At 40.1% G+C, this 24,967-nt stretch overlaps 1 protein-coding gene across 9 annotated transcripts in view; it reads right to left on the bottom strand.

Annotated features, from left to right (window-relative positions):
* The window catches only part of CFAP20DC (CFAP20 domain containing), a 239,747-nt gene that overhangs the window by 191,039 nt on the left and 23,741 nt on the right, over positions 1 to 24,967 (bottom strand). The gene's annotated exons all lie outside the window — the stretch shown is intronic.

Genomic DNA, 24,967 nt, shown 5'->3' with positions numbered 1-24,967 from the left:
AATTTCAAGTAGGTTCAAAATTCAGCTTGGTTGACTTAGTAACATCACTGCTGCTAAACAGTAACATCACTGTTGCTTAGTAAGCAAACTAAGTTATAGAGTTTTAAAGGACGTCACATAATGCTTGTTGCAACCCTGTGAAATGGGTTAGCAGGGCTATCTCCGTTTCACCAATAAGGAACCTGAGGCACAGAGAAGTTAAATGATGTGCCTGGAGTCTCATGCCCAGCAAACGGCAAAGCCAGGATTCAGACTCAGACAGTCCGGTTCTGGATGTGTGCTGTTAATCACTAATCTAACCAGTGTTATTCCCAGGTGCTTGCCTGCAAGCATACTGTTACCAGTCCATGACCAGTGAAGTACCGAAACTGAGAGTAAGTATTCAGAAACTTACATAGCAATCTGACACTGTTATGACACCCCAGTATGTGATCACTGGACTCCTCTTGTTGGACAGGGTACAGACCAGATTAGGAGTTGTCAAAGGCATGTGAATGGCATGTGGCCCTAACTATGCACCAGTAATATGTTGGTATTAGATGAACAGGAAATTCAACAACAACAACAACAACAGTGAAACACCTCTACTTTAAATAGTTTGAGAAGCTCTCATTAATGCTGACCTCATTTGAATTCTCAGATTATCCCATCTCAGATGGAAAAGAATACTGGGGATATCACTTTTTGCCTGCCTCCATCAGACAACAAAGAACGATTCACTCAAGTTTGCATTTACAAATTTAGTATGTATTTTAAAGACGACATTATATAAAAGCATTTCAATCTGAAATATATGAATAATCTGTGCCCTTTACTGTAAGAAAATATAATGCTTAGTCATTTAAGGTATATAAGAAAATACCTACAAAAACACCCATCTAGAACTTTAAGCTTTCAGTTCTACTCTCAAAAAGAAAGCCTTCATAAAATGCTAAATACAATAAAAAATATTTAACTTACAATTTTTTTTTAATGAGACACACACCCCTTACCCTACAAAATCAGTTTTTCAGAATCTAATTCCTTTTTTCAGATTTAAGATAATTTGGAAAGTGATTTAAATCAGATCAGAAACCATAAGGAATGAAACTTGAGGCAGTAATTTTCCATTTGATTGAGGAAATCAAAATATGTCTAAAATAATACAGTGATATTGAATATATCTACCTTCATGGAGGAAAAAATGATACATTGATACATAGTGATTATCAACATAAATGACACATATACCTTAAAAGACTTTTTTCCCTTTTAATGGAACTCTTCCTAAAATGCCGTAAAACTTCTTTGTAAAAGTGCATTCTAGACATGATTCGGAAAACTTTTGCTAAGGCTTTTAAGCTCTGAAACAGAGACCCAATATGTTGTGATTAACTGAGATACGGTAAACTGTTTCCTCCCAATTCTGGCCTTAGAATACTGCTAGGCTCCCAAATCTCTTGTCCAGGTACCCTCCTGGTGAATTTTTTTTAATTTTTTTTTAATTTTTTTTTTTTTTAATTTTTGAGGGAGAGAGAGAGCACGAGTGGAGCAGGTGCAGAGAGAGAGGGGGACAGAGGATCCAGAGTGAGCTCTGCGCTGACAGCAGAGAGCCTGATGCGGGGATCAAACTCAGGAACCGAACCGTGAGATCGTGACCTTGAGCCAAAGTTGGATGCTCAATCTACTGAGCCGCCCAGATGCCCAGTAAATTTCTAAGGAGACACTTGCACTTGCCTCCACCATTTTTTCCTACATTTTCATTTTCAAAATCTGTCTTCCTAGGTAACTACAGAGAGAAAAGAACTATAGCGAAGAAATGCACACACAGACACACGCCACCCTCACAATGGCTTTGAGTCTCTGAGCTTACTTTACACACGATTCCAAATCAGTGGAATCTGCCTTTTCTTAAAGCATGCAGAGCTCTCCCGGGTCACAGGCCTTTTTCTGCCAGCTTCTGAGATTCATTACAGATGGCTGAGGCTGGGAGCTAGAAGGCTGGAGAAGTGGGGCATTACTTGATCTTCTATCATTCTGATAAGAATTCTATGAGGCAGAGAGAAGGCATATGCCATTATCCTCATTTTTTTTTAAATGGAGAAACTGCAGCATACAAAGAAAGTTAAGTAACTTGCCCAAGGCACCAAGCAAATTAGTGTCAGAGAATTCAGCTCTTTAAAACCCCTGCTCTTCTCCTCATCAGATAACAATAGTGCCTTTCCTCTCCTCCAATACTTCTCACACATATTTTATTCAAGTTCGATATATATCTAAATTGTACTTTGTGTATATGCACTTCCAGACACCTCAACCAAATCATCAAATTATAATTTCCTATTATGTTTTCTTTGAAATGTCAGCTTTTGAAATGATACCCATAAATCTTTCAAACATGAAATTAGTAGGAAGAGGAGAGAAAGGATGATTGGAAGCAAAAAATAAGAACAGTTTCAATGACTTTGCTTGGGAAAAGAACCGAAAGATTAAAAAAAAAAAGACGGAAAAAAAAAAAAAAAAAGCCCGGGGTGGGGAAGAAGGTTCTTTTTGATGGAGTGGTTTGCCTCTTTGCTTCTTTCTGCAGTAGGTGGAGCTATGGTACTATTCTTTAGGGTTACAGGAAAACTATCAGTGAAAAATAATCCAATTCGTTCCTAGGATAGCCATTTTCTTTTGCATTTTCAAATAGTACTTTTCTGTTTTTGAACATTTTTCCTCCATGCCCTGAGACTTCAGGCTGCTCTGCCTACATCCCTCTCTTTTCTGGAATGACAGAGAGTTACCACCTTCACTGCATATCCTTATGATGTCGTTTTTAGGAGGATATTGGGAGATAGGGTTGCACAAAGCAGCCTGCTTCCCGCCCTCCTCTCCCTCCCCTTCCCCCCCCCCCCCCCCCGCCCCGTTCCATCACTCAAAAGGTTTCCTCTATAATCTATCAAATCTATTTTTTAGCTCAGAAAGAGAATGCTCCTGCAGCTGAAAATCTGCCAGAACCACCACTGGCACATGTCTTTTAAATTTTCACATATAACCCCTCATAAAAATACACTACTTATAAAAATTAAAAAGAGAATAAAACAGATTTAATTAAAAAAAAAGGAATTAAAATCTAAAACTAGACTAAGTTTTAGCCCAGCAAGAAAATAATTCATCCTTAAGAAAGCATATAGGAATCAACAAAGTACCAAAAAAGTGGTCTTTAGGGGCCATGTGTCTGATACTACTATGATGGTTAATTTTATGGATCAACTTGACTGGGGCACAGGATGCCCAGATATCTGGTTAAACATTATGCTGGGTGTGTCTGTGAGGGTGTTTTTGGATGAGATGAACATTTGAATTGGCAGACAGAGTAAAGCTGAGAGCCCTCCCCAGTGTGGGTGGTCTCATGAAATTTATTGGAGGCCTGAGTTGAAGAAAATGCAGAGGAAGGGAGAATTCATTCTCTCTGCCTGACTGATTTAGAGCTGGGACACTCCTCGTCCTCTGCCTTTGGACTTGGACTTTGACTTGAAGTTAGACGAGGACTGGAGCTTACTCTGTGTCCTGGCTCTCAGGCCTTTGAATTCAGATTGGAACTTTACCATGGGCTCTCCTGGGTCTCCAGCTTGACAACTGCAGATCATGGGACTTCTCAGCCTCCATAACTATATGGGCTAATTCCTTTTTTTTTTTTTTTTTTTTTCTGAGAGAGAGAGAGGCACAAGTGAGCAAGGGGCAGAGAGGGGATAGGGAGAACCCCAGGAGGGGCAGAGAGGGAGAGAAAGACAGAGAAGAGGGGCACACCCAAAGTGGCGCTCATGCTCACCCAATGTGGGACTCGAACTCATGAACTGTGAGATCATGATCTGAGCCAAAGTCAGATGCTTAGCGACTAAGCCACCCAGGTGCCTGCTAACTCCTTATAATAAATCTCTTCATATATACAACATATACATAATACAAATATACCTATCCATCTCTCTATATAAATTGATTTTGATTCTCTGGGGAACCTAGACTGATACGGTTATGAATTTCATGTTAAGTTGAAATAGTGTTGACATAATATTAATTCCTTTCTAGGTAACAACACCATACTTGTTTTTTCTGGTAAACAAGAGGCACAGTTTCTAAACTTATTTACATAAATAAATCTCACCTGTAAAAACTCTGCTCGTGTTTTTACACTTGACTCTGTGAATAAATGCTACAATGATGACAAAGGAAAAGGAAGGTATCTCTATGTCTTCCCGCTCTCTGAAAAAGCAAGCTCTAGTCTGCACCTGATGACCTACATGTCTATCTTTATCCTCTCACTACTAGAAAAATACAACTTTTACCAAAAACAATGGCTGCTATTTTTCCGTAACTCTGAAGATATTGAGACTATAAATAGGTATAAGGGAGCGTCAAATCTACAAAATTCACTGAGTAGGAAATTTACTTACTTACCTTAGGAAGTAGGTAAATAGAGAAGTAAATAGAGAGTCTTTTTTCAGGTTCAGGGAAATAATTAAACAAAGTTACCGAATGCCTACCACATCCTCGGCCAGGGAAACCAGAGGTGTGGTCTGTGGGCCATTTGGTACTGTCTACATGGAAGACACACAGCCAGAGCCAGAATACAAATTGGCTCTACCACCAAGCACACAATTTTTCCCTAATAAGAGTTACTCACAGAAGAAAGGAGGGTATTGATTTACACTGTGGCACTGTGGTACAAGTTCCTTACCTCACTGTGGATGGTCATTTTGAGTATCATTGTTCTAGGCAATTCTAGGTATTTTCATATATGTTATTTTGTTACTTATAATACCTAACACTTCTGGAATTCTTATTATGTGCCCAACACTTGCACTAACATTCAACCCTCACAATAACCCTGTGAAATGAGTACTATTATCCCCAACCTATGGGTGAGAAAACTGGTGCCCAAACTTTTCACAGACAGTAAATAGTAAGCTGGGATATAAATGGGGCAATGTGGGCTCTAGAGCACACTCCTACCACTTCACGATACTGACTCTCTTTGAATCTGAATCCTCATTTCAGTTATGCAGACACGAACTGTCTCCATTTTAGAGCTGAGAGACAAAGCTCCTAGGCTGGGTGCTGCCCAAAGAAGGGCTGTACCTAGTTCATCCCTGTAGGTTCTCTCTGGCAGCCTCTAATGATGTCCCCATGCTTGTAGGCATTGTGCGGAAATGCAGAAGGGTCATGAAACATGGTGTCTACTCTCATGACGCTCATATCCTCATGGAGAAAATACGATCAGTAACTGAACCAAGTATGAGGTGGAAAGGCTTTCCTGCCCTGGGCTCAGAAGAGTGAACGTGAGGACCCACAAGTTCTTTTCAGGACATGTTCCACACCCTAAGCCTTGAAGGTGGACAGGTCTAACCTTGCAGAATTGCAAATGCCCACATTATTTGACAATCTGCCCACCAACGAGATACAGAAAGAAGGACAAATAGGTACCTTTCTCACTAACAATGTCTAGATGGACTTCCTGTGGGGTCTGGCTTCTGCCTTGGGGAAAGGTATGGGAGGCCCGGCAAGAAACTGGACAAGTACAATCCTGCACAAAGTAAGGTCAGGGTGGTATATAAATTCAGCTCTTGAAATATGTGATTGAGAGAATCCAGGATCTCTGAGCAGATGTGACCCATCTAGCAGAAGTTCTAAGGGGCGCACTCATTCATCTAACAGAAGTTCTAAGCGGCACACTCAGTGGGTGTTCCACAGAATTGACCTTTCTGTTGTTTGAGTAAAGGAACCAAGGACACTAACTCAAATTTGAAGGTCATTATAACGAGTCTTTGAACTTTGGCAGCTGTGTGTCTCTGGGTGGGCAGCTGTCTAAGGGCAAGTCCTTCAAGGTCACAGCAGAGTATGGGGGTGGTAGAGAATGCTAGCAGCAGTGAAACAGGATCATAAAGTTAGGGAGACTCTTCCCAATACGTGTCTACTGGAATAGTAGAAGGTTAGGAGCAAAGATTTTGAAGTCTGGTAGGCCTGGTTTAAAAGCCCACTCTGTCTCTTTCAAACAGTGTGACTGTGAACAATTTACCTATCCTCTGTAAACCTCAGTTTATTCATTTGAAAAATGGGAATAATAATATCAATCTTGAGATGTAAACTATAAGAATATGTAAGATGAGGGGCACCTGGTGGCTCAGTAGGTTAAGCATCAGACTCTTGATTTTGGCTTAGGTCATGATCTCACAGTTGTAAGATCAAGCCCCGTGTTGTGGAGCTTGCTTAAGATTCTCTCTCTCCCTTTCCTTCTGTGCCTCCCCTCCAACCCATGTGAGCATACTCTCTCTCTCCTTCTCTCTCTGTCTCTCTCTCCAAAAAAGATATATGTAAGATGCTTAGAGTAGAAACCTGGCACAAGACTTAACAAAAAAAACAATGACATTTAATAAGTCCTTATTGTATGTCAGGCACCCTTCTAAGCTCTCACACTCATTTACTTATTCATACTCCACAATAGACCTATGAGGCAGCGTGGTGCACTGCATTATTATGGACACATATTCCCTACTCTGTTCACCGTGACAAAATACATCCCTACCCCAATGACTCTAGGGTCAGCCGTGGGATAGTCTTTGCCAATGGCTATCACAGATGTGACCCATCTAGCAGCAGTTTTAAGAGGCACCCAGAGGCTCCATTACAATACTGAACTTGATGGCGGCATGACAGCCTGCACCCTGGAATGAAAAAGACAGGTAGAGTAGAGCTGCAGCACACCTGTAGCCTACATGTGCACTGAGCAAGAAATGAATGTGTGTTGTCACAGGCCATGGAGAGTTGGGGATCATTCGGTACTTTTAATATCCTCATTTGCAGCTGATAAAATTGAGGCACAGAGTGGTTAATTCACACAAACTCACACAGCAGGTGCGCAGTCCAATTCTAAACCACCACTCACTGCCTCTGATCTGGTTACCATCACCATCACTGATGAGGACTCAGACACCAGGGGAGGTTTGTTAACAGCCAGGCCTGGGAGGGAGAGCTTACTGATGGCTAAAGGTGGAGCACAAAGCAGACCAGAAGTGCTGGTGTGTGTCTCATGGAGAGAAGCAAGATCTGTATGTAGAAGAAGAGTGGACGCCAGTGTGAACACAGAATTTGGAAGAGGTGAACAAGATCAGCGGAATGTATGCTTTATGTGGTGGAAAATTAGAACCATTGAAGTTTGGGGGACCAGAGAAAAAGCCACAGACTAATAGGCAGCTGAACAGTCTTAAAAACATGAACGAGAGACTGAGTAAGGAGGCTACTCCAGGCTTGAGACAGCGACCTAGAATAAGGTGGGAGCATCAACAATACCAACAGAGGGGACCAGACAGAAGATGGTTAGTGACTATTTGGAGGTGCAAGAGTCACATTTCCACTTACAGTTCTTAAACAAGAAGAGGGAGGAAATGACAGATGGATTCTAAAGTACCAAGTCTGGGGGAATTGCATAATGATGGTACCCAAGCCTGGAAGGTATAGACCTTGCATATTTCTACAGACCCTTGGCCTTCTGATTTTTCTCACTGGATTGTTCCCAGGAAAGGACCACGCTGTGGCCAGTCACTAGAGCTAACTCAGAAGACGTTTTAACAGGTCTTATCAGAGCTCTGGGTTTTGTACCTAATGGTATTTATTATTTGCAACACCAGAAAATCCAGTCTCTGTAATTTAATTTACAGAACTGTAATTTAATTTAAATTACACCTCTGAAATTTAATATAGAACTACCACGTCTGAATTTTCCTTCTTCGCCTTTTTTCACCATATGCTACTTATTGCCGCACTATTGTCCATTTGCAGGAGTTCCCTGCGATGACCGGGAATGTAGACAAAGCTACGGGGTGTAGATAAAGGCATGAGGAGAAGAAATGTTTCAGCTTTGAAATGCCAATCAAGATTTTTAGCAGCCTGACTGGGAGTCAGAGAAACAGAGCCATGATAATGGTAAAGACACCGATGCTGGTGTTAATTTTTGCAGGAGAGGAAACAATGACCTGATGGTAAGATCTAGAAATAAATCATTATCAAGGTAGACAGGGAGGGACCATGATACCTGACAGATCTGAGAATGCTGATGGAGGAAACTGGAAACATATCAGGGCCTGTCAGTTCACGAGACAGCCAGGACTCAGGGAGAGTCCAGGAAGATGTGAGAGGTGTGTGTGGGGGGGAGGTGCAGACCAACAGAAATGGAGACACAAGAACAGATGGCAAACTGGAGGGCGTGCTCTGAAGAACAGAGCAGAATGCTGTGTCCCTACAAAAAGGAAGGCCCATTTGGGGAGCTTCTGGAACAGAGCTCGTGGGACACCATCTGGGGTGGGGCTTAGGTGAATAACATACAGAAAATACCATGTTTTGAACTAAAACTGAGGGCACTGAGGAGATACTCAGCCAGGAAAGGATGTCACCCATGGAGAGAGGTAAACTGGATGATGTGAACCTGATGGGGAAAAATGGAGAAACCCGGACTTAAATTAGAGGATGAAAGGGAAGAATTCATCTATTAATTCTAAAAGGCTTAAACAATTAAGTGTTACTAAAACTAGGATGCAGATTGGAATCAAATAAATAAGAGAAAGAGTCATTTTTAAAAAATGTTTATTTATTTATTTTGAGAGACAGGGGAGAAAGAGCATGCACACATGAGAGAGAGCAGGGGAGGGGCAGAGGGAGAGGGAGACAGAGAATCCTAAGCAGGCTCTGTTCTAACAGCAAATGGACACGGGGCCTGACCCCTTGAACCGTGAGATCATGACCTGGGCCGATACCAAGAGTCGGTCGCTTAACTGACCGTGCCACCCAGGTGCCCCAAAATAGTCAATTCAAAGGCCCGAAGCTTGCTGAATGGAAACACAAGAAAAGGAAAGAGAAGACCTAGAATCTAAATCAATGTTAAAATAACTAACACAGCACGGTAAGTTACACTTAATCTCGACACTTTATATCTGAAGTCTCTTTGGTAGCACAGTAAAAACAGAGCCTTGTATACAGCCTCTCTGTGACAATGTGGATCAACAAGAAGACACAATGCAAGAAAACAAAGGGGGTAGTAACCCTGATGATTGTGGGTTTGGCCTTTGAAGAAGAAAGTCTTCCTCAAATCTCTCAAAAGCAGAGAACCAGCCAGGCACTACCTCCAATGCAGGGTGGTCTTAGGGAGGAAGGGGGAGCTCCTGAGGTTACTATCTGATCTCATAGGAGTTAGAGGCTCCCCAAGCCCACTGCCAAAGAGTGTAGCTGGAGGGAAAGGACAGAAAGGTGACCTGTGCTAAAGACAGGATTCTAAAACCGAGAACTCTCTAAATAGAAAGGTGAACTACTAAACAAGGCTATAACTTTTGGCATTTTAAAACACCCACAGGATACTGAAATGCCATGTGATTGGCCACTATCTTAACCATTGCCTAGGAGACACAACAATGCAATTAAAAGCATATGGACTGTGAGAGCTTGAAATAACTGAGTTGGGGTCCCACTTCTTAGCCTGCTGAGATGCCTTGGGAAAGATAGTCTTAGAACCTCAGTTCTCTCATCTATAAAAGGCAACTAGTAATGACCTTTTACTCCAGAGTATTTGAGATGATGCTACCAGGAGTACCTGTCATACTTGTGTGCTAAATAAACATTAGCTCCCTTCCTAAGGGATATGTGGTCCAAACCCAGGGGTCGCACCTCCAATTTCTAAAGTCATTGGGAAAAATGAATGTTTCTTAACAATGTATTTTATATCCATGAGTAAATGGTGTTATGGGAGAAAAGCTAGTGTGAGTATTTTTAAATGGGAAATCATTCACTCAACAAATTTTGTTGAGCAACTAAAATGTGCTAGGCACTATATATGGTTAATTAAAATCTTATTCAAAAATTGAAAAAAATCTACTTAATTTATGTATTAAGAACTATCAGTGATGATGCTATAGTTTTGATTATAAGAAATACTGAAGTGTATCCTGGACACCTTAAGGGGAAAGAAAAACAATACAAGCTACTGACAAATTAACACCATAGAGAGTACTGCTGAATTTTACATTCTATTATTCCTACTCTCAACCATAAGTCTGATATACTTGGGATGGTCTCTAGGTGTAGTGAGGGATGCCAGATCAATGTCCTTGGGCTTATCAATTGGGATTGGTTCTTTTTTTCTTCATCTTTCTCCCTTATCCAAGTGGCTGATACTTAAAGTTTATATGAAAAGGAGAGTACTAGGAATCTTCTTTTAATAGGAACTAACATTTGTACAGCTTAAAAAGCACTTTCTTTTTATCATCAAACTTAATCCTCACATATTAAGTAGGCATTTTCTCCTTTTCCATATAAAAAAGCCGGAGCTCCTAGAAAATTAAATCACTTGCCCAAGGTCTTGGTTAATGGCAAAGCTGTAAGATATCCAGGATTCCTGACTGAAAATTCTGTGTTCTTTTCCTGTGGTTATATGATGAATCAAAAGACCTATTCTGTAAGCATTTCAAGAGTTTGGAGGGGGTGGGAAATGCAGTGACTATCCATGCTAAAAATGCACTACAGAAGGGAGGTGGAAAAAATGGAAAGGTTTTAGGAATTATGAAATGCTATATATAAGATTCTTGGTCATCTGAAGCAAGATACTCATTTTATGCATTATAATAACCTAGTTTCTTATTTCTCTCTGTTTTTCAAGACAACAGCTAGAATGAGTGGGTGTAGGGCAAGCAGATGTAACAGTTCTATGGAAATTCCGAATAGGAGAGAAGGGAATGAAGACTTGCTGCCCAGACCTATTAGCCAGAAACTTGTTGGTGTTTATGTGGAACTTACAGGTGTTATGTAACCTAATCTATTCAAGGCATTCAGACACAGAGTTAATACTTGGAAAGCTAGATGCATTCAGAATAGTGAGCCATTGGCTGCTTTCACAGTACTATATTTATAGTACTATTCTTTACCTTTCCAAACCAACAGTCACATATATGCCAAAGAACACATATGTATCTCCATAAAAGATCCACATTAAAAATAACAGAGATACAGTGTTGGCAATGGTAATAAGTCTAGACACAGACAGATGAAACCTCATTTTGATGGGACAAGTCTGAAAACATCTGTTTCTATTTTCCAGACATGATATGAAAACGGAGCAGTCAATATATCTAAGTCGCAGACTATGCCTGATGACGGTAAAAACTGGTCAATCCTAATTTTGCCACTGTGGAACATTACAGGACAGGTGTGAAACTAACTTGAAGGAAGAAAGCAGAGGATCCTGTACTTCAAATATACAATAGGATGAAGATTTTCTGACTTCACTTGCATTGCCCCCAATTACTAATGGCTTTTTCAAAATTGGTTTTTGCTTAAACTAAATACAGGGGAAGTTCTCTTAACAGACCCACTGGACTGATATTTTTTTGTCAAAACATCTGTTGGAAAAGGCAGACTCATATGTAGTCTTTCAACCCCCTGTCAGCTGTGCAAGGATGGGCCTTTAGCCTGGAATACTCTCTTATCAAGAAATAAAGAAAGTCCTCACAGCCTGTGCTGGATGTATAACCTTGCGCAGGAATACCTTTCCTTGTTTCAGACTCAGTGTGTGCTCTTTGTTTTGCTTAAATGTGTGGCACATGGCCATATGGCACCTGGCCAACTCCCCTAACTCTGTCTGTCCCCTTCAGCTGAAGGATAGGGTCCTTGAGCTATGGCACAGGAGGGGTGTGTCTAGGTCAACTGCCCCTGTGGGGTAGCTACCGAGACAAGCCCAGCCAACATCAGTCAACTCTAACCCACCCCTTAGATGCATGAGAAATAATACGTAATACTTTTCAGCCACTGAATCTTGGAGTGGTTTGTTATGCAAAAAAAGCTAACTGATGAGAAGTCATCTTATACATCACTGTGTTGTGTGGTAAACACCACACTCTATTGGGAGACTATAACATACTTAACATGTACTATGTATGAAGTTTGCTCTCATAATTTTCAAATTTTGCTCTTATGTGATTTTTATATAAATTAAATTTCATATTTGTGTTCAGTCATTTTATATCACTTTACCCAGTAGAGATGAACTCATCTGATATAAAATGCTGGTAATATCATGTTTATGTGCCTGCACTCTGTCCCCACGCAGGCAGTAACTGTCATAGATCTATCATTAGCTCTTATTGTCATAAAACTTTAAATATATTAATGTAACTGAATGTTTTCATAATCTGATTCTTTTTTTTAATGTTTATTTTTCAGAGAGAGAGAGAGAGAGAGAGAGAGAGAGAGAGAGAGAGAGAGAGGAGAGGCAGAGAGAGAGGGAGACACAGAATCCAAAGCAAGCTCCAGGCTCTGAGTTGTCAGCACAGAGCCCAACGTGGGGCTCGAACTGAAGTTGGACGCTCAAATGACTGAGCCACCCAGGCACCCTTTTGTCATTTGATGCTTAATTTTCTTGTGGTCAACAGAGACTACATTATTTGTAAACTAATCAAATTTAATTGATTATTCTCATTTCTAGATTTGATGAAGCTTGAAAGACAATATGAACTAGTAAACCTTATTTGCAAAATACCGTAGGCATCCTGAAATAGTAAAAACAAATGTGGCTTTCAGTGAAAAGGACCTCTTGTTTTCCTTATAAAGCTGAAACTATTTCCTTCCACATGTAATGAATACAATAAGAATATACCTTTGATAATCTGGGGATGTAGAGGAAGGGAAATGATACACAAGATACAGTGTTATTCGTCAATGAAAAGTATTAAAAACCAACGGTCAGTGGCCGTTTTTATTTGGAGCTGGGAAAAAGGAAGATGAATTGGCTGTGGATGGGGATAAGCTTGCACCAGGTACATGTAGGCAGTGATGGATCAAAATGCTGATAAGCATCCCCCCACCCCCCTACAAAGCAAGACTCTGACTGTCTGCCAACATTTTCCCATAGGTCTTCACCAAGGGCTGGGGGCAGTATAGTGAATGTAGAGGGTGGAACTCGTGAGTGAAGGGAAATTCATCTAACGCGCTCTGGGATTTCAGCTCCTGGAAGCTAGGGGTGACCAGGAGAGCTGAGGGAGAACTTTGCAAGGAATTCTTGGCCTTCACAGAGTGTACAAGGTAGCCTTCCTCAGTAGGCTTGGGTCAGGTAGCAGGGGGGCTGGGGGACATCTTCCAAGGCACAGAAAGCCAGGGGCAGGACTGAAAACAAAGAGCACTCTCTAGGGACCCAAAGACTTGGCATCTAGGCTATAAAGGAGAAGGAGATCTCTTACAGCTTGGAAAGCCATGTGTCTATAAATCTCTTAAATCTTGCCAGTGGTCAGAGCTCAAGCTCTGTTGAAGGGAAAAGATCTAATCTTGCTCTCAAAAGATTAGTAACAAACTGAATCACACAGAAGCTTTCAAGCTTTAAAGCCCTGCCCCAGCCCCACCACGGACTGACTCAGCCCTTGCCTCCTCCACTGGCCTAAGAGGAAAGGGTATGTTCTTTTTGGAGGTGAATGTTATTTACTTCAGAATTTACTGTGCTTTGCATGCAATGTGTGGTATGTAATTCAAAAATTAAAAACACACAGAGAAGCAAGAAAGTCATCGTTCAATAAAAGCTGATGCACAGATGACTCAGACAGATGATTATTTGTTACAAAACTGATGAATAATACTGGCAGCATTTCCTTCACAGAGATACATTAACAAACAGGTACATAATCCTAGCACCCAATGAGAGGTGCAGAAAGTCTTTTTTTTAAATTTTTTTGTTCTAAAGACATAAAAAAATTCTTAGGATTTACTCCATTCCAGATCCTGACTTAGACACTGAAGCGGCAAAACAACGTATAGTCTCTTCCTGGAACTTACATACAGTCTCCTGGGAAAGACAGACCTTAAGTAAACATAAACCAAACTAATAAATGCAATAATATAAGCATAAAAAGAATGGTATGGAAGGAACGGGAGATGAAAGGAGAAGAGTATGGAAAGCTTCAAAGCGAAAGACATTTGAAGTCAAGTTTTTTAGGATGAGTGGGATTTCACAGATGGAGACGAGAGACAGGGCACCCAAGAGGAAGGATAAGGAAGGATGTGAAAGAATGGTGTATGGTTTCGGGAGCCCACCAGCGGTCCAGTGGTTTTAAACAGCACAGGGCTGGGGGAATATGTAGGGAGGAAGGAGATATGATTGGGCAAGACAGTTGGAGCCAGAATGAAAAAGGCTTTAGTAGCACAACAAAGACTATGGAAAGCTTTTAAGCAGGGAAATAATAAAATCAGATTTACAGTTGTGACAAATATTTCTAGGACTTTTAACACTACATTATTATTGTTTATAAATTAGCCTCTGCCTGACTATGAGCACTTGAAGGGTAAGAAAAGATGATAGGAATTGATCAAAGATGAAACAAAATAAGATTTGAGAGATGACATTAAGAAAATTCCCTGAGCTTTATGCTGAAATTGTGATCTTTATTACTAAAATGATTACACAATACCATTTTTACATTTATCAATCATGAAATTTATTAATAGGGCAATCCTGGTTCAATTTGTTTTCATACAGGGACATAAGTTAAAGCTTAGTTTTAAAATTTCAAAGTAGACCATGTTTTTAAAGACACAAGTATCATTTCAGGACGAGTTAGTTAATTCAGAAAGAGAAGTGTATCACTTAGGGATGTGTTAGGCTACAGATACTGCAGAAAAATAGTGGCTTAACCAAAAATGAGGTTTATTTATTCACTCAAATCTAACGACTGGCAGTTCAGGACAGGGTAGTGGCTCAATAATGCCATCAGGGACCCAGCTATTTTCTCCACTTTCCCCTGTGCCATCCTCACACACAGCTTTTGCATTCATACTCTCAAGAAGGCTGCTGACTTCCATGCATTGTATTCACACTTGGAGCAGAAAACAAGGCAAGAGCAAAGTGCCAGAGGACACAGGGCTAAAGGAACAAGTTAGTGCAGTTATGCTAAGTGAAATAAGTCATACAGATACCATATGTTTTCACTCCTATGTGGATCCTGAGAAACTTAACAGAAGACCATGGGGAAGGGGAAGGAAAAAAAAAAGGTTAGAGAGGGAGGGAGCCAAAACATAAGAGACTCTTAAAAACTGAGAACAAACTGAGGGTTTATGGGGGGTGTGAGGGAGGGGAGGGTGGATGAGGAGTATTGAGGGGGGCATCTGTTGGGATGAGCACTGGGTGTTGTATGGAAACCAATTTGACAATAAATTTCATATTAAAAAAAATAAAAATAAATAAATAAAAATAAAAAGCTTTCCTGGGAGTACTGCCAAGCGAAATTCAACTTGTATTTCACTGGCCTGAAGTAGGTCATGTGGCCATCTCTAGCTACATGGGAGTGTTGGAAGTGTTTAGCTGGGTTCACTGCCATCCTGACCAAAATTTCTGCTAAAATTTCTGCTAAAGGAAGAAGAGAAAAATGGATTTGGGTAAGCACTGAGCAGTGTTTGCCACAGAACATAACATAAAACTTCACCCAGCTTTTCCGTTAGGTTGCAATAGTTTGCAATCCAACTGTCAAGAGACCCATGCCCAACGCCCTGCATGCCTATGAGGGAGGCATATAATTTTCTCTTTTGTAAGCAGTTCGTGTTTGCTATTAATGTAGGCTACTTGAAAGGATGTTCCCAGAATACTTTCATTTGAAGAATAAACTTAAAACAGAGACAGCAATTTTTGAAGTTTACCTAAATTCATTACATACGAAGGGCTTGTTGAAGTCACTACAGATGACTGGCAATTTTATCTTTTGTGTACACCAATACTGGTGAAAGTGTGCCCACTTGTTACACATCCAAGTAGCAGAAAAACAAACACCTGCTCATGTTCAATATTCTAGATGCTTACCAGGAAGGCTAGGATAAGCCAGCTGCGACTTTCCTTCCTGCCCAAATATTTTCCAAATATTAAGCTATTTTTGTTATTGCAAAGAGGTAACAAAATTCACAGAACTAAGCTTTTAACAATTGGCTACTATATTTATGGCAGATGGCTACATTTACAATTATTAACAGTCTTGCTACTGTTTGAATATAAAAAACCAAAAAAGCTACATAAATTACATGCTCAGTTGCCTTTTTTCTAATTTAACTTAAGGGAACAGGAATTAATTTGATCTATTTTAAATATTTGCCAACAGGATGAGTTCAATGACGTATGGAAGGATAATACTGAATTCACTGTCTTTCTACCTCTTGCCACTAAACAATATATCAGCTTGCTTTTCTACTGAAATTGCATAAAATAGATAGGACAGCTAATTTAAACAGTTGTTTGCACATTCAATATTTATAACCCGAATCTTGCATGACTGACTGGAAGCAGTGAGTTAGAAGGTTTAGTTCAGCTGCTGCCTGGAGTGATGGATGGCCTCGAAGAATTTCTTGTTCACTGACCAGATCAATCACATAACAGAATAAAATAAATAAATAAATAAATAAATAAATAAATAAATAAATAAGATCAGCCTTAAACTAGATTCCCAACATTTCCATCTGTATGCAAAACTGTTGCAGGAAGAAATGTATCATAAAACATAATGTGAAGCTACTTAAAAATAATAAAATTCACCAGAGATGCTGTAGGATGCAAATAAAAAAGACAGGGTGACAGAATGATATCTTATGTTTTAACTGAATATTAACCGAGACTTTATTATATCTATAATCCAAAAGTGTTGTCAATTTATAGTAATATTTTGACTGAGCTCAGACTCATAAGTAAAAGGGTTTACAAATCATTGAAAAGGCTGCAATTTGGGGGGCAGTATTTGCAGTTGAATGTTACTGAATTGAACTAAAATGTGGTGTTGTGTCCATTATTATATACTGCTGTTTTTAATTATTCCAGTGGCCATTCTAAAACATGAGTCTGTTAAATAGGGAGTGAGCAGACATCTGAGGTCTCAAATTAGAGTAACCCATCCGTTAATGTGCATTAATGGGGGAAAGTGGTAGTGCTGTGTGCAGGCCATGGCTAGTGAGACCCTCCTCAGTGCATGCTACAACTGGTTTCACTGGTTTGTGGGAGTCCCTTGGGAGCATCTCTTTCCAGCTCCTCATTCAGTGATGTCAGGTTGGCATCTTGAAAGCAGCCAGTGGGAACGTTTACCCCACAGAAATTAGCAAATGTTCAATATCAGGGCTCCTCAATACCCTACTCCCTCTGCAGAGCTCATTGGTAAACATGTGCCAGCACACAGCAGTGTAAGTTGCTCCTCGGGTCTGGGTCGGGCGTGGGCTAGGAGGCTGAGGGGACCCAGAGCTGAAAAGCTTGGATCCTGCTGAACAGGTGCAGGAGGGGGCAGTCCCAGACCCCGGATAATCCTGAAGGTACCCTGGGTGTCTAAGGATGTCTGTAGGTCGCAAGCAGGACAACAGCAATGGCATCTGTCACTTTCTGTGGCCCGCAGGCATTCATCTATCCTCTTCTTGAGCGAGTTTACCCCTCCAAGCAGTAGAAGTCAGAGGAGGAAGAGTAATAAAATGGGGAGAATTACAAGAAATGAGAAGGAGAAGGAAGAAGGAAAAAGAAAATGAGAAAAACAATGAAAAAGAAAAAAGTAGAAGGCAAAGGGCAAGAATAAAAAAGGTGGAGAGGAAAGAGAAGGCAAAGGAAAGAAAGAGAAGGCAAAGAGAAAGAAGGATGTAGAAGAGAAAGAAGAAATAAAATGAGGGTAAGAGAGAAAAGAAGAAAAGAGGAGAAGGGAGGGAGTCATAGAAAGAGCAGGGATGTGGAGAAAGAACAGGGGCTTTCAGACTTCTGCACACACAGGCAGAAAAAGGCCCAGAAATGCTAGATGCATGGGTGGGCCCTTGGGTCTAAACTGAAGAGACAGACTCTAGAGCTGAAGACAGAACCTTTCTGCAGCTCAAGTCTCTTTTCCTCTTTAGTGGCCAGAGCTTAGGGTTCTCTTTTGAGCCAAAGGGTGAGGAAAATTTGGCTATATTTCTGATAGTCAAGCAGAACCAGGGAACAGATGCTGGCAAAACAGAGCCCGGGTTCTGGCCACCTCATGGGTTTCCAGAATTCCCCACGGTGGTGGTTTTCAGACATCGAGGGCATCAAGCATCACCTAGAGGACTTGTTAAAACACAGATTGCTGGTTTCTCCCTCAGTACTTCAGGAGTGGAGCCTAAGAATTTGCAGTCCAAATTCCCAGGCTGCTGATGCTGCTGGTGTAAAACATGAACTTAGTAAAATAAAACATATCCTGGAAATGATTACAACCCACACCTTAAGATCTTATTAACAAGCATCTTAGGAAGAATTCAAATGAGAGAAATACAAGCTAATAATGAGGGGCAGAAGTCCTGAGAGGGAAGAAAGGCATCACAGATCAATTATTCCTGCTTACAATTATGACTTCAACTGGCTGTGGCATTTATAAATGTTTCTCTAGTAGCCAACTCTGGAGTCTCTGACTCCCTCCCTGAAATCTCCATACCCTCAGGGCTAGGTCTTCTGAAATCATTTTTATACCAATGAGCACAACTGAACTGAACAGAAGTGAATGCCTGACCCCAACTAACACAATCATATTCACTCTCTAGGTATTTTGAAATTGCCGGGTAGGACTGGAAACAAAGCAGAAACACAGAACAGCGGAGACGGAGGAGTGAGAGGGAGTACTTAAGGCTTTCTAATGCTGGCTTCCAAACCCAGCTGCATCAGTGTCCTTGGGCTTCTGTGACACTCCAACATGCCTGCGTTTGATGCCCCTACTGTGCTTTAATTCACTGAAGCTGGTTTGGTTAACCGAAATAAGTCAAACGAATCTAGCCTCTCTCCGAAACTATGGAGCTCATGACCCTTTGACACATTGGACATACCTTGCTGATTCTGGTATTTTAACCTTCGTTAGTAGCCTGTGCCAGGGTGCTACCACAACGCTGGTGAGGAAACAAACAAACAAACCCTTATGCCCATTTCTTTCTGTGTTGGAAAAGTTTTATGCACACATCCTCCTTACCATCTTTAAAATATCAGGTAAAACAGTTATTTCTGTTTGTTACTGAGAATATCAGTTAGGACTCTATGTCAAAAGTTAACAGAAAACCCAATTCAAGCTAGCTCACTTAATAAATGAAATTTATTAGCTCACATAATTGGAAACCACAGAAGTAGGACAGGCTTCAGGGGTGACTGACTTAACAGCTCAAAACAGTCATCAATGACCCAATTTCTTTCTCTTTCTCTCCTCTGCCACCTGAGTCAGCTTTATACTCATGGTCACATGACAGTTGCCAGATGCAAATGATGCTCCAGTCCAGCAACCTAAACAAGAGCCCTAAAGTTCACTCTGATTGGGCTAGAGTAGGTCAGACTCCCACTCCTAAAAGAATAAATGTGGCTAAGTGGATGGAATGTACTAACTGACCTATCAATCAAAGTCCACACCAGGGGCTGGCTATGTTGTCATCACTTTTACTAGAAATACAAAGACTGCCATTAGGCAGGGGGAGATATCCAAACAAAACACAGAAAATTTTAGAAAGAGAAAAATGTGGCAAAGTATGCTAGGCAGAGAGCCAACAACTGTCTACCACACTTGTTTCTTATATGTGTAACTGGAAAATAACTTAAAAATTCACTTCGTTTTGTAACCATTATAAATAATAACTGATTCAGGCAAGAATCATCATGCTAAACTAGTAAAGGAAACCTTGATGAGGACCAAGATATTTACACACTATCATGGTATATCCCCATAAATGACTTAATAATTTAAAGAGAAAAGTAGTAACTTAACCACGAGGAAACCTGGAAGACATCACTTTAACCAAGGGATCAAAGTTACCACCACCTAAAATGGAATGAACCAACATCATATGCCTCTTGGTAAAATGCACTGAGAAGGATACAACACCTCTTTCATAGTATTTCTAAAGTCAAAAATGTAGAACTTGAATCTAATAAGGAAAACATCAGAAAAACATGATGAAAGGGCATTCTACAAAATAAGTAGCCTGAACTTTTCAGAAAAGTCATTGATGTGAAAGACACAGAAGAGCTGAGGAACCATTCCAAATTGATGGAGACTGAAGACAAAGAAAACTAAATGAAATCTATAATCCTAGACTAAAAACATAATTGCTACAAAGGACAGTAGGTCTATACCATGAGTAATAATACTGCATCAATGCTGAATACCCTGATTTTGAAAATTATACTGTGGTTGTGTAAGTGAATGTCTTTGTTATTAGTAGGTACACACTCAAGTATTTAGTAAAGGAGTAGAAGGTCTGCAATTCACTCCCAGATAGTTTAAGGAAAATGTGTATGTACACACACACACACACACACACACACACGTGCGTATACACAGTGAAAGTAAAAGCAAATGTGGTAAAATGTTAATTGGTGAATTTGGATAAAAGTAGTTCTTTGTACTATTTTTGCAATTAATTATTTCAAAATAAACGTTTAAAATATTTAAAAATTATTTTAAAGGTTTTTTTTTTAATGTTTATTTATTTTTGAAGGAAAGAGAGACAGACTGTGAGCGGGGGAGGGGTAGAGAGAGAGGGAGACAAGAGAATCCAAAATGGGCTATCAGCGCAGAGCCCGACGTGGGCCTTGAACTCACAAACCACGAGATCATAACCTGAGCCGAAGTCAGTCGCTCAACTGAATGAACCACCCAGGCGCCCCAAAATATTTAAAAATTATTTTCGACTGCATGTCCCTACAATTTTTCTCAAAGCATGAGGTACTATTGCTTTGCACTGTGTATCACTTAAGTTTCATAAGGTCAAAAGAGCTGACAGTAAATCATAATTTTCTTTTAACTTATTTGTTAGAAACTCAGCTGGTAAAGGATGGTATGTCTTGGCCAAAACCTGTTGTTTCCTTTTCTTCTGGGCACAGAGCCAGATCCTACTTCCCAGCTTCCAATGCTGTTATGGGTGGTACAGGAGTTCTGGCCAGAGGAATGTGACCTCAAATATCTCCCCATGTGATTCTCTAAACTCTCTCTTCTGTACCTGCTATCCAGATACAGAAGATCCAGTAGAGGACTCCAAGGTCCTAGATGGAAGATGGAAGGAGTGTAGATCCCTCAATGATTGTGTGTGATCAGAGCCCCTACCTGGCCTGAACTGAATTACAGCAAGAACAGAAAACAAACTAATGTGTTACATTACTGAGATTAGTGGGTTATCTGTTATAGCAGTTAGCCTACCTGACTAATAAAGTCACTTGAGTTATAAAATAGATTAATAGAAAGGCAATGCTCCAGGAAAATGCACTGAGGATATCATGTGCTTGCTTTCAGAATATACTTTAGAAGAGCAGTTCTCAAAGTGTGTTTAAGGGACTCTTGGTTCTCAAAGAGCAGTTTGGGGATCCCAGTCTCCAAGACCCTTTCAGGGGCTCTGTGATATCAAAACTATTTTTGGAACAATACTAAGACATTCTTTGTCCTTTTCATTCTCTTTTTTTAATTTTTTTTTTATTTAAAAAAAAAATTTTTTTTTCAACGTTTATTTATTTTTGGGACAGGGAGAGACAGAGCATGAACGGGGGAGGGGCAGAGAGAGAGGGAGACACAGAATCGGAAACAGGCTCCAGGCTCTGAGCCATCAGCCCAGAGCCTGACACGGGGCTCGAACTCACGGACCGCAAGATCGTGACCTGGCTGAAGTCGGACGCTTAACCGACTGCGCCACCCAGGCGCCCCTGTCCTTTTCATTCTCTTATGAGTACACAATGGAGTTTGCCAGAGGTGAAATGACATATTATCCCATAAGAGACTGAATACAGAATCAGGTATGAGAATACACCTGTCTTCTAGTCAGCCAGACATTAAAAAGATTTACCGAAGTGTAAAACAATGCCACTCTGTGTTCCTTTTCTTGTTTGCTTTAGAAAATACAGATATTCTATGTTGGTTATTCAGTTACTTATGCTAACATGTAATAGGGTTATTATTTCTAAATAATATATATCTTTCAAATTTACTTTTAATTTCTAATACAGTAAATACAGACAAATATAACCCACATAAATGAAAACTCTTTGGAGTCTTCAATAATTTTTAAGTGTGTAAAGGGGTCCTGTGACCAAAAAGTGTAAAAAAAAAAAACAGTTTCACAACAAATAGGAGTACATACAAAAGTCACAACATTTTAAATAAAATAAATCCATATTGTTAAAATATAAAGGATGGTATAGTGATGGTCTCCCGTTGACCTTTATTAACTGAAAAGCATAGTGTCTAGGACACAGTAGGTACTAAATAGATAACTGTTAAATTAGTACATTGTACAATGGTGAGGATATCCGTATTTAAGAGTGTTATGATAATTGGATGGGACAATACATATATGTGTTTGTGTATATTATCAGTGTTCACAACTACTTACTATCACTCTTTTATGTAAGATGTTTATATATCCCCAACCCACTGACTTTAAGCTTGGCTGTATGACTTCAGTCGGCCAATGGATATAAATATAAGTAACATGTCCCACACATATCCGAGAAGCTTTAAATTCATTTGTGTGGTTTTGCTCAGACTCTTGCTCTTCTGCCCTTGCCTCATGAAGAGCATGTCCCACACAGGGGCTGTTTGTTCAGTGCAGGTTCTAGAATGAGAAGACACAGCCTAGATATGTAGTTGACCTAGAGCTAAAGCATAGCTACAGCTCACCTGCAGCTCTCAGGTCATGTGAGACAGAAATATATATAAAAAACCTGCTGTAAGGCACCTTAGCAAACTTGGCAAATACAGTATGAAATGCGCCTAACATACTGTAGATGTTCAACAAACCTAACCAATCTACTCAGTGCTATTAATCAGCTAAAGAAGCACTAAAAAAATGGTGCTTAGTCCTTGAGTGAGTGCACAAAGCAGAGCCTACCCTGATTAACTAAGACATTTTATACAGGATTCCACATACATGAAGTACATGACATAGGACAGGACATCAAAGTAGACCATCAAAGTAGATCTCACTCTAAGTGGCAACTGGGTTGCTCAGTCAGTTAAGCGCCTGACTCTTGGTTTTGGCTCAGGTCATGATCTCACAGTTCATGAGTTTGAGCCTTGTGTGGGGTCTGCGCTCACATCATGGAGCCTGCTTGGGATTTCTCTCTCCTTCTCTCTCTGCCCCTCCCCAGCTTGCTCTGTCTGTCTCAAAAAATAAACATATTTTTTTTAAAAAAGTAGATCTCACTCCAATAAAAAATTCTGGCTACTATGTACCCCTAAATACCACCCACTAGAGGGGCTCAGGAATATCTGTAGAGCTCATGGGCAGCTAACTGAGAAAGAAAGAGGTTCTGAGGTAACTGAAAAATGTTTAGACTCAGAAGAGAGTACAAGTGGGTCTATCAGCCCATCTGCCTGCCCTGCCCATACTCTCTTCTCAGGATATCTGTTTTCTGAAGCTGCAACAAAGACGGCTGGCTTACGGCCAATGATTGGCCAATAACTGATCCTGATGATTCTTTCAGATCTATGCATTGTAAGATACACCTACTGAACATGGTCAGACAGTGATGGGTATTGGAGTTGTAGGGTCACAGAGGGACTTACTGGTAGCCATATTTGCCCACATTCACAATGACAAACAGAGGAAGGTGGTCTGTGAGATGAAACAGAACAGAGAAGACTCACAGGATAAGAAATGAGAGAGTAGCTGAGAGAGAAAGAGAGAGGGAAAGAGAGAGAAATTAATGACAACCATCACCTCCTAAGAGGCCTGTATAAAGTTGTACATTTGGGTTCTTATAAGCTCCCCATGTTCTAATACTTATCCTTCTACCAGACATAATTTAAATTGATTAATGTCCTTAACAACCAAACAATCCTTAAAAGTAGGTTTTTTTTGTTTTTTGGTTTTTTTTTTTTGAATTTTGCTAATCCTGACCCAAACACAGAATTAATTATTTCTGGTGGTTTTTAGAGGACAGGGATTGGGGAAGAACAGAAATCCAGATTACGGTAACAGAATTAACTTTCCACAACTGGTAGTCCAAAGTACTTGCGCAAGTAACTTCACTCTCAAAGTGTCAAAAACCATGATTATAAAATCATACTACATCTTTCCCTTTTTCCAACTCAAGCACTAAAAAGCAGCAAAGATGTCAAGCAAAGATGCTAGAGAGTCAGGAGTTCTGGATTTAGTGTTGGCTTTGCCTCTAAGAAACTTTGTGTCTTGAAAAATGTAACATCCCTTTTCTGAGTCTCAGGGTTTTTTCTGTAAAACATAGGGGTTAGATATGATTTATAGATCCCCTACAATAATAGAGAACTCCTAAAATGTTTTAAAAGTTTATGCTAACACATCAATTTCTAAAATATAGTAAATGTGTACATTTTATTACAAATCACTATGTTTATGGTATAGCAGTAATCACATATGTTTTTTTTTTATTTTTAAAAAATTTTTTTTTCAACGTTTATTTATTTTTGGGACAGAGAGAGACAGAGCATGAACGGGGGAGGGGCAGACAGAGAGGGAGACACAGAATCGGAAACAGGCTCCAGGCTCTGAGCCATCAGCCCAGAGCCCGACGCGGGGCTCGAACTCACGGACCGCGAGATCGTGACCTGGCTGAAGTCGGACGCTTAACCGACTGCGCCACCCAGGCGCCCCTGCATAGGTTTTAAATAATTTATTTTCCAAGTTGTAAATCAATGGCACTTAACCTCAGAACAAAGCGGATGGTAACACCTATGTATAGCAAACAGAACAGCTGTACCTATTTACTGCTAACAAATGTAACCAACCTCCAACTATCCTGAGGATTTCATATCACTGTCATTGTTTCAATTATAATAGCTTTTAAAATATGAAAAAGATATAAAATGTAAGATCACTAATGTGTTCTAATATAAAAGTGCTGACTGCTTGGTTTTAATTAAAGTTCTCTTGGAGTTCTGTTATGGGCTTACAATCAGAATTTTTATCAAAAAGCCAAATGTGATGCTCCTTAGCTTTAATCCAGCCTTGAGAACATTTACTTACATATTCTCCT

Source organism: Puma concolor, chromosome A2, assembly GCF_028749965.1.
Source record: "Puma concolor isolate L17-30 chromosome A2, mPumCon1.1.hap2, whole genome shotgun sequence".
NCBI classification, from domain to species: Eukaryota; Metazoa; Chordata; class Mammalia; order Carnivora; family Felidae; genus Puma; species Puma concolor.
Note: the sequence above shows the minus strand (reverse complement) of the source record. Positions and strands in the feature narration are given on the sequence as shown.